We start from the raw sequence: 12,265 nt of genomic DNA, 5'->3' as shown, positions 1-12,265 counted from the left end.
TCTTTGGGGTCTTTTGTGGTTCCATACAAATTTTAGGCTTGTTTGTTCAAGTTCTGTGAAAACCGTTGGTGCTATTTTGATAGGGATTGCATTATATGTGTACATTGCTTCAGGTAGTGTAGACATTTTAACAATATTTGTTCTTCCAATCCATGAGCATGGAATATTTTTCCATTTTTCTGTGTCATGTTCAATTTTTTTCATCTGCGTTCTATAGTTTTCAGAGTATGGATCTTTTACTCCTTCGGTTAGGTTTATTACTAGGTATCTTATAGTTTTGGGTGCTATTGTAAATGGGATTGGTTCCTTGATATCTCTTTCTGCTGCTTCATTATTGGTAAATAGAAATGCAACAGATTTTTTGTACATTGGTTTTGTATCCTGCAACTTTACTGAATTTATGTATTAGTTCTAGCAATTTTTTGGTGGAGTGTTTTTGGTTTTCTATACACAGTATCATGTCATCTGCAAATAGTGAAAGTTTTACTTCTTCTTTGCTGATTTGGATGCCGATTATTTCCTTCTGTTGTCTGATTGCTGAGGGTAGGACTTCCGGTACTACGTTAAATAACAGTGGTGAGAGTGGACATCCCTGTCTTGATCCTGACTATAGAGGAAGAGCTCTCAGTTTTTCCCCATTGAGGATGATATTGGCTGTGGGTTTTTTCTATATCGCTTTTGTTATTTAACTTTCTGTTTTAAGGCTACAATGTTTCCATAGAAAAGAAAAAGTTTAATTAAGCAGATGTTTCTCTGAGGCTTTGCTATGTGTAAATAACAAAGTGTTTTATTGATTTGTGAGAACTCTCAGGACAGAGTGTAAAGAAGAACACACCCTTGAGGGTGTATAAGTACTATTATTAGTGCAGCTATTTAAAAATATTTAAATCATTTATTGCTATTAGTTACATCATTTCAATACACACACTGCATAGATATGCATAGATACTTTTTTAAACACTGGCAATAAGATTTTAGATATGTGGCCAGCTGTCAGTTGTCTCATGATCATTAAAGACAAAGTCCATTAAGTAAATTGAATTATTTATTTTAATGTCTCATAATACCAATTATTCATTAATTGTAATTGAACTAGTTAACAAAAATATAGTTCATCATAATTTTAATGTGTATGTGATTGTTGTGTCTTCTTTTATTCTTGCTATGTAAATGCACTTTCTCTTTCATCAGTGTTATAAATCTGCCCCAAACCAGGAAGGAACTTATTTACAAACTACATGTATGAAATAAGGCTATTTTGTTTCTTGTTTTCTCTACACTGCTTAAGAGTCATTGTGCCTTCGTATGTGTATGTAATTCCTGAAAGATGAGTAGAGTGACTTAGATATGGTAGGTACTCGATAAATACCCACTGAATTGCTTAGACAGCCAGAGGAACATAAGATGTACTTCAGAGAAAAATGTATTGGCTGCTCTAGTTGATGTTTTATGAGGTATGAATAGAGAAGTTGTACTCATTCGTAATGGCTGTGAATTTAATTCTGCAGTTCAAGAGAGTGAATTTCTAGAAACTCCTCATTACTCTAAACTATGCAGATGTAAATAGCCTAACTTCTCTGGCTTAGCAAGAATAACAGTACTCCAAGTACTAAAACTTATCAAGAAAATATTTCTGGAAAACCCCATGCCTTATTCAGTGATTAATAATAATTATATCTGAAGATTTGTGGCAACGAGACATTTAAGTATGAGTAAATTATCCAACATTGATTTGAGTTTTCTTTAAACATTTTAGAAGTAAAATGTAATACAGAAAAATTCGTAATTGTAAGTGTACATATTGATCAATTACTGCAAAGTCAACACAACCGTGAATCATCACCCAGATCTGGAAATCGAGCACTACCAACATCCTATAAGCTGCTCTTTGTCTGTTTCCAAAGCTCTAACTTCTCCTTCAAAGAGAGAAATTATCCTGATTTTATAACGCCTATATTAGTTTTTGATTTTCAATATCTGGCTTCTGTCTCTCAATATCATATTTGTGACACTCATTATCCCTTTATGTTATAATAGTATTTCATTCATTTTCATGTTGCATATTATTGTATTGTGTAAATGTACCAGAAGCTATTTTTAATTAAGCTGTTGCTGGACATTTAGGTTGTTTCTCAGTTTTTGGACATTACCAGTATTTCTTCCATGAACATTCTTAAACATGTATTTTGGTGACTATATCTGGGTATATTATTGGGTCTATACTAAGAGTGGATATTCTGGGACACATGCTATATATAGGGTCAACTTTAGTATCCATTACTCAAAAATGTTCCAAAGCAATGGTGTCAATTGACAGTACCTAAAGAATTGTATGAAAATTCTAATTGCTGCATATCCTTCACATGGAGTGTGATCAGTCTTAAAAATTTTAGCCATTCTCTGGGGCACCTGAGTGGCTCAGTTGGTTAAGTGACTGCCTTCGGCTCGGGTCATGATCCCGGGGTCCTAGCATTGAACCTGCATCAGGTTCCCTGCTCAGCGGGGAGTCTGCTTCTCCCTCTGGCTTGGGCTCTCTCTCACTCACTCTCTCTCTCTCAAAATCAATTTTAAAGAATTCTTTAAAAAAAAAAGAATATGCTAAAACATTTTTTAATTATGTTATGTTAGTTAGCTTATGGTACTTCATTAGGTTTTGATGTACTGTTCCATGTTTCATTGTTTGCATACAACACCCAGTGCTCATTGCAATATGTGCCCTCCTTAATACTCATCATCTGTTAACCCATCCCCTCACCACCCTCCTCTCTGAAACCCTCACTGTTTTTCCCAGAGTGTATAGTCTCCATGATTCGTCTCCCACTCTGATTCCTTCCCTTCGTTTTTCCCTTCTTTCTCCTGATGTCCTCCGTGCTATTCTGTATGTTCCACATATAAGTGAAACCATATGATAATTTTATTTGTTTCACTTATCTCATTTAGCATAATGCCCTCCAGTTCCATCCATGTTGATGCAAATGGTGGGTATTCATCCTTTCTGATGGCTGAGTAATATTCCATTGTATATGTGGACCACATCTTCTTTATCCATTCATCTGTTGAAGGGCATCTCAGCTCCTTCCACAGTTTGGCTATTGTGGACATTGGTGCTATAAACATTGGGGTGCATGTGCCCCTTCTTTTCACTACATCTGTATCTTTGGGGTAAATGCCCAGTAGTGCAATTGTTGGGTCATAGGGTAGCTCTGTTTTTAACTGTTCGAGGAACTTCCATACTGTTTTCCATAGTGGCTGTACCAACTTGCATTCCAACCAAAAGTGTAAGAGGGTTCCTATTTCTCCACATTCTCTCCAACATTTGTTATTTCTTGCCTTGTCAATTTTTGCTATTCTAATTGGTATAAGGCAGTATCTCAATGTGGTTTTGATTTGAATTTCCCTGACATGAACAGACACTTCTCCAAAGAAGACATATGAATGGCTAACAGACACATGCAAAAATGTTCATCATTGGCCATCAGCTAAAACATTTTCTAAGGAAATTTGGAAAGTAATAAAAGTGTAGGACTAGGAGTCAGAATTGATATGTCTAAAATATTTCCCACTTAAAAAGAAAAATAATAATGCCTGAAGTATCCTTGCGTTTAATAATAGAACCCGATAGTAATTGCCCAGTAAGGAAAATGAAAACCAGGGAATGATTGTTGAAAGAACTGTGAGTCATAGTAATTCAGGCAAATCAGAATTAAAAAATCACAGAATCCAACTAAGGAAAGGAAGTTTGTCAGGAAAAACACATGTAAGTAAGCAAAGATTTATTTGAGAAAAACAAGCAAAAATAGAAAGGACTAAGAAGAGAATGCTAAGAAACTTAAAACCTAGACCCCCAAACAAAATGCTAGTATCTGAAGGTCAGGGTAACAATAAAAATTATGTTTAAAAATTTTTACACTGAACTAACTATCACTGAACTTGATTCATCTCTAAGCATGGAAGTGCAAATTTTGACAATTACAGTCATCTTATTGGAGTTGGGGGTGGCTGGATCTAGAAGCAGTCTGGCAGAAGGTGTTTTCAGCCACTAATCACAGTATAGGAAAGAATAGCCATGTTGTGGATACATTCTACTTTAGAAACAAGCAATGATTTAATCATCAGGGGCAGAACTCCATTTTTCTGCAAATTCATAGAATCCTAATTTTCTATCTGGGCTCATTATTATTTTCCTTCAACTGAGTAAGTCAATTAGAAGGTTTAACTTTGCAGAAAGCAAAACCCTCAGCAAAGTTCCATTTTAACTGTACTGAGTTGCCCTTGAAAGTTTTCTAATAACATAGAAATGGTGTCTCATTCACTGGAATTATAGCAGTGAATGATTTTTAATAGGCAATAATAAAGTAAACAGTAGCAGGTAAGGAAAGGCTTTATTCTACATTCACTAACGTGTCCACTGGGGTAAATTTGAAATTCTTTTATAGCAAGATTCCTGCCTCAGAAAATAGAACGAAACTGAATGTTTATGTCTCAAAAGGTTTCTACAGCATCTCCCAAGTCAGTTCTTAAAAGCCCCCTTTAGAAACTCAAGGAGAATTTTAAAGTTTGGAAAGCTTAAATCTGTATTTTTATTTTAATCTTTTGACTATTAACTCTGCATAAAGAATGTGATAACACCAGAGTATTTTCATTGTTTAAAAATAAAAATAAAACCTAAAGTCTACAGAAAACAATGTCATTCATGGCAATTAGTCACATTTATGCACAAGTTTATAATATTAAAATGGCAACCATATAGATTAAAAATATCTTTTCTTAAAGTTATGCTAGCATCTCACAGTTGCATTATATATAAATGTGTATCATGTCTTTACAGCTTTTATTTAGAATATAAATTATGTGGGAATTTTGCAGCTATTTACCCCTATATTTTTTAAGTAATAAAATCATATACACATAGCATGTGTATATATATATATATATACACACACACACACACACACATATATACTATATACTATGTACATATATACTTTCAAAAAGTGTATAATATATACTATGTACATACATACTATGTACTTTCAAAAAGTACACATATATATGTATATGTACGCTTCACAAAAATATAGATACATTTTTGAAAATAATAAAAATCCTTGGCTAATTTAGACATTAAAAATAAATGTTTTATATTTTGCCTACTTACAAATATGTTTAATTTAGGCTGTGAGTGACAGAACCCCAAGATAGATGTTTACCTCTCTTCCACGTAAACGTCTGGATAAATAGCCCTGAGCTGTGTGTGGCTGTACAGTGTCAGCGACTCACATTCTTCCCATGTCATTTTGCCTCTCTGTGCACAGCCTCCATCCACAAGTGGCTCAGAATGGCTTTTTCCAGTGACTAAAATTCCAGGTGATGTTGACAAGACAACAAAACAGAAAGAAGGGCGTACTCTTGCTAAGATACTTCCTAGAGGTTTCATTTATACTTTCCACTGACATCCTTCTTGTCACAATTTAAACTTGTGATTGATCATGTCCCAAAAAAGAGGCTGGAAAATACAGTACTTATTCTGAGTGGCCATAGGTGTAGGTAAGTATGTCATTACTGTGAAAGAAGAGATCATGGTGACTGAGGAACAATTTGCTACAAGCTGCTATCAATAGTGGTGATGTTGGCATGTGTTTTTAAGTATGTGTGCATATATATGTGTGTGTGTGTGTATACACACACCATATATATATATATATATATATATATATATATATATATGGTATGATATTGTACCAGGTGTATGTGAAAAAGTATATAAGTAATCTATATCAAGCAAAGTTAAAAATATGTATTTTTCTGTTGTTGAAGTTACTGAATTGGAAGGCTGATGCCTCAGTTGATTCTATTAGAAATGCATATATTTACGGCAAAAGTAATGCTAAGAAATTTTTAAAAAGCAATGTTATTTTTTTAAAACTAATATTAAAAAACCCAAATTCATGACATTTAAGTGACACTCTGGAGTCTAATACTCTTTCAATGTTGACATCAGCTTCAGGTGAAGATATAACTTTTAAGAGTCATTCAGATATTATAATGAGAAAAAGACATGTAAAGGTCTACAAAACCCACTAAACAAAGTACTTTATTTTTTATTTTTATTTATTTATTTTTAAAGATTTTATTTATTTATTCGACAGAGATAGAGACAGCCAGCGAGAGAGGGAACACAAGCAGGGGGAGTGGGAGAGGAAGAAGCAGGCTCATAGCGGAAGAGCCTGATGTGGGGCTCGATCCCATAACGCTGGGATCACGCCCTGAGCCGAAGGCAAACGCTTAACCGCTGTGCCACCCAAGCGCCCCAAAAGTACTTTATTTTTAATTTTATTTTTTAAAAGATTTATTTATTTATTTGAGTGAGAGAGAGCATGTGCACAAGAGGAGGAAGGGGCGGAGAGGGAGAGAGAAAGAGAAGTCTCAAACAGACTCCCCGCTGAGTGCAGAGCCTGAGGAAAGGCTCCATCCTAGGACCCTGAGATCATGACCTGAGCTGAAATTAAGAGCCAGCCACTGAACCAACTGAGCCTAAACAAAATACACATTATTAAGAGTAAAAGGAATGATGAGACTATAATTGATTTCAAAATAAAATTGAGATCAAAACCAAACATAATTTTTCACAAAATTTGATCCAGAATTTACACTTATGTGACTATAAGCACAAAGATAAGAGTTATCTGGATGTTCCTTATAACATTGTTTATAGTAACAAGAATGTACAGAAACTTAAATGATCAATAACAGACAGCTAATTGAGTAAATTATAGCACGTTGGAAAATGGAATATTACCCATAGAATTGAAGCTGTTAATGTAGATGTGTTGGTATAGAAATATATTTAGGTTATAATACTATTTGGGTGAAAAAAAGTACAAAACACTATGTGCAAGTTTTGTAATACATGTGTGCAATATAACATGTGTGCACATGCATTGACTTGTCTAGAAAGAAATATACCAAATGTTAAAAGCAATTGTATCTGTAGTGGAATTTTGATGATCAAGATTTTCTAATTTTTTCATATGATGAGAATAACACTAGCCTTCTATGCTAAAAAGGCACTATGGTTTTCTAGTTTTTCAAAACTTAGCATAAATTATCTGAAAATTAGTACAAAGAGCACAAAATATAAAGGGATACAGTAGGATAATTTTAAAGAGTAGAAAATATTAAAAATACATAATTTAGTGAAAGGCAGGTTATGTACCAATATGCACGTATGAACCCTCTTTAGTAAATGTAATGTAGTATGCATTATGATACAAACTATAGTATGTACAACAAAAGTTATCTGTGATTAATTTTGAGATTAGGGCCCCAGAATGATTTTCCTAATAAAACAAATGCTGTATATTTAAGAATTTAGTCATATTATTAAGCATTACTTTATGATTGCCAAGTGTTATGACTTCCAAGAGTTTCTGCTAGAGTCACAAAATAGGCCCATTGCATGTTCCTTCTTGTTCTTATCATCCGCCCTCATGTTAGACCCATGAGAGCCTAAGGGAAGCTACTTATGCCCACAGAATTATCAAATTGCTGACAGGAAAATTCTAGGTAACTGGCATCCTGTAGTCGTGAATATATTAATGGAGGTAACCCCTAAAAATACTTGCATTAAAGAAAATCTAATAGAATTACATCATTTCTTGTAAATGAACTGACCCTGCAAAACATGTCTGGGGGCAGGAGTTGAGCAGTCAAGGAAGTGTGCAGGCACATCAGCCCCTCCAGAGAGGCAGTCCTGTCTTCCACGTCACTCTTCAAGCAGAAGGTCAAATCCTTCTCTTTACAAGATCACAGTTTAGCCAGGAGCTTACACATAATGCCAGCAGCCAATAGAAAATCATTTCTGTCTACTGAGCGTGTTACCTCTACAGGTGTTTACATTTGGAAATTTTGAGTCTATACTGCATTAGTGTTTTCAAGAGCTAGCTGTAGAAACCTAAGCAAAACAAAAGGAAAGTTAATGTAATGGGAACTTTTTTGATTCAGCAAAATAGAAGTGCCTTGGTAGAATTTGTTTCAGGGACCTCTGGATTCAGAGTCTAGAATGACCTATCGTGGTTTCTCTCTCTCTCTCTCTTCCTCTCCCCATCACCCCTTCCAGCTGCTATCATTCCTTGCCTGAACTGCAACAGTTTCTAAGTGGAGGATCTAAAGCATCTCCCACACCCTACCCTCCATACCTGGAGAATTCTCTAGACTTGAATTAACCCCCAAGTCCCTCCACAACACACACACACACACACACACACACACACACACACACACACACACAGATCATTCTCCATAGTAAAGTTAGAGCAGTACTTTCAAATTACAAATTTGATCATGTCCCATTTCATAGTCTCCTGTCAAGATGCATCCCTGGCTTCCCAGAATCCTAAACTTGGCCTGTGGAGCCCTTTATTATATGGCCACTTCCTCCCCCGACCTTCTTCTTTGACCATTTTTCCCTTATCTTTCTTCACAAAACAGTGACTTTTCTTTTTCTTTATCTCTTAAATGGACACTGTCTCTTGCTAAAAGATCTTCTCCCTGTCCATAAATTTTCTTTGTTCTTCTGTTTGACAAGTCAATCCTGATTAGGTTTTAGACCTTAGCCAAATATATTACTTCCCTATTGCTACTAAACATTACCACAAATGTAGTGGCCTGAAACAACAAAAGTTATTATCTTACAGTTACTGAGGGAAGAAATCCAAATCAATGTCATAGGGCTAATGTCAAGATGGTGGCAGGGTTGGTTCTTTCTGAAGGCTCTAGGGAAGAATCCGTTTCATTGCCTTTTCTAGTTTCTAGAGGCTGCCTTGATTCCGTGGCTTATGGCTCCTTCTCCATTTCCAAAGCCAGCAGGATTACATCTTCGAATATTTCTCCCTGACTCTGGCCCTCTGCTTCCATTATCACGTTGACTTCTCTGTATCTGATTCTCCTGTTGATTCTTATGAGGACTCTTGTAATTATATTGGGCACACCAGAATGGTCCAGAATAATCTCTCCATCTCAAAATTCTTATCTTCAGGATATCTGCAATGTCTCTTTCGCCATGTAAGTTACCTTATTCACAGGCGCCAGGGATTAGGAAATGACCACCTTTGGGGGAGCATTATTCTGTCTACTCTGCTAACTACTTTTCATATTTTTTATAGAGATCTTCCCAGACCACCTTTATTTGATGAAATCTCTCTAATATGTGCTATTGATCTTCATTTAGTTGTACCCTCTCCAATACTAGACTCTAAGTCTCATGAGAGCAAACACTATATCTGTTTTAGGAACCATTCTAACTACAGCGTCTAGCACAGTATCTACCAAATAGTAAACACTCAATAAATATTGTTGAACAAATTAATTTGTCCTGTTGATGTCACCTTCCCAGATTTGATCTTATCACTGTAGCCACAGATATGTAACACAATAATTGGCTCATCTTAAATCATATCTCCATCTATATGATCAGATGCATTGGATCTGTTCCTTGAGAGATTAGGATGTGCTCGGCATTTACAAACAAAAGCTATTATACTGACATTTTATATTTTGTATTCTAATTTGTTAGCATTAACACAACTTTCTTAGAGTCAAATAAGGCCAACGGTACTGAAAAGTGAAACTGAAACTTAATTTACCAATAAACATGGACTATAAATTTCAAGAGTTATTCCATCTTTAAGAAAATTATTAGAAGTAGGAAGATCTGTAGGAGAAGAAAGGAGAAGGGGGGGTAAACAGAAGGGGGAATGAACCATGAGACTATGGACTCTGGGAAACAGACTGAGGGCTTCAGAGGGGAGGAGAGTGGGGGAATGGGATAGGCTGGTGATGGGTAGTAAGGAGGGCACGTATTGCATGGTGCACTGGGTGTTATACGCAAGTAATGAATCATGGAACTTTACATCAAAAACTAGGGATGTACCATATGGTGACTAACATAATATAATAAAAAAAAAAGAAAATTATTAGAAGTTCTCCTGGGAAGGTAATCCATATAAGAATACAACTTGGTAGTTTTTAGACACTATTCAATCACATATTCAAAGTTATACCATCTAGGGGAACCGAACTTGGGAGTCTCAGCATTGGATACAGCCAGGCAGAATATGAAATTATAGGCAGAACGACAGGTGTTTTCTTGATTCTTAAGAAAGTAGGATGCATTTTAATCAGAACCTTAGTGTCCCAGTGAATATTGATAAAACAAAGGCAGGACCACAGTTCTTAGAAAATACTGAGAAAACAGACAGGTCATTCAATGAAATCCCTAATTAAAGCCCACAGCATTTCAGGTGTGCTACAAATTAGAAGGAATACACACACAACAAAAAACACACATACACAGATATACAGACAACACTTGTTTTCAGTTTCTAAATAAATGAATTTAAAAAAAATGAAAGTAAGGCCAAAAAGGTACCCTGGTGGGTATATGTACAAGGCAGAGTTCGGCTACAATGAGAAAAACAGCAAATTCTTAATATGCCACAGATCTTTTATACTCAGAGCCAGAGGTGCATTCACCATGAAGCCTAAGAAGCTTAAGAATCAGGGCTTCTCATTTTCTGGATACCTTCCAAACACCTTGGAGGGACCCTTGCAATGTGTTTACACGGCCACACTTTTCTGTAAAATAGGCAAAATCAAGATTTTTGTATTGCAATTGATTAAAACAACACTCCAAATTAACCTTTTTCTCCCCCTCATTTACTGTTGTGCTAATTGCATTAGAAGTGCTGAGGGCATTTTGAGGATCCAGTTAATGGGAAGTTGAGTTGGGAATTCAATTTAGGTCTGTATCTTGGATATATTTATGAGGCTTTAGTTGCCTTTGTCAACATTTACATTACTGCTAAGAGTCTGATGTAGAAATGACTTCCAGGAATACTCCTGACCAAAACTGCTGATATCTCCTCACTATCACATGACAGTTCATGTTGTGTCACAATAAAAACATATCTCTTGACAACCAGCACCAAATATATGTGGGTATGAAATAGAATGAAGCATACACAGAATTGAGCCAGAAGGCACTCTAACAATCATTCTTATAATTAAAAGGTAAAACAAATTTTTATGGGTTTTCCCAAAGTATTCCTAAAATTTGCTGTGGTATCTCCAATAATGAGTTAAAAAGATTTAAGAAATAAACTATCAATAAAGAAATATTTCTCAAACAAGACTAGAAGAAATATATCTAGTCTTTCCTCAAGAATTGCTGAACAAAATATTTTACCATTTTATTTATCAGCATTTTATATATTATTTTATATGTATATAGTATATACTAACAATTTATTTACTTCAGTTTGAAGTACTTTTTTTCACACAATGGGCTTTCTTGATTCCTCAGCTAATCTTCACTAGCAAGGTTATGAGTTTATTAGAAGAAAGAGTAGAGTCATTGCTCACATGCCCACAGAAGTATCACTATTTCTAGCTGTGTAGTGTTGGAGAAGCCTTATTTCCCAAAATACCCATGGTCTACCTTATGACTGTGCCTCAAACCTATTGAATCTGAGTGGCTATGTCACTGAATTTGAACCAAGAACCAAATAGATTTTCCACAGAAACAAAGTAAAATCTTTGATACTTTGTTTCACACACAAAAGACTCATTTTTGAGGATGGACCACCCTTATCTTTGGAAGAACTGTCCCACACAAGATGTAAACTGTATCCTAAAGAATAGATAATGATGACATCACTGCTGATTAGTGGGAGAAGAGATGAGCCACAACATTATTAGCTTAACTCTGAGCCAAACAGAGCTTGGGGTCAGGTGAATAATGTGACCAATGCTGCACATCTTAAAGGTCTCAAACTCATCAGTTATATATAAATGAGTTTTGCATATATAGTTACAAAATGTCAGGATTTAGGTAGGGTGTTTCTCACAAAACTTTAAATTTATAGGCCATTACTAGTTTTACCACCTAGAGTCACAATGAACTAATTTTATAAAAATATTAAATCAAATAATTATCAGTTTAGGGAAAATTGTATTGAATTTTATAGTGCATATATGTTAAACATATTGTAATTGCATAATAGACATAAAAGATATTAGATAATTCTAAGTTTAAGATAAATAATAATTTATTTCTAAATAGCAAAGGACATTAGGGAAGACCCAGACAGTTCCAGTCAGATGTGAACCAACTCTATTGGTTGAATGAAACCATCTCTATTTGTTGCATGTGTTCAATGAACTCAGCTGTGAAGAACTAATAGAGGAGACAGGATATATAAAGCAA

Source organism: Ursus americanus, chromosome 8 (assembly GCF_024610735.1).
Source record: "Ursus americanus isolate L20-20 chromosome 8, mUrsAme1.1.p, whole genome shotgun sequence".
Lineage (NCBI taxonomy): Eukaryota > Metazoa > Chordata > Mammalia > Carnivora > Ursidae > Ursus > Ursus americanus.
This window is presented reverse-complemented; position numbering follows the sequence as displayed.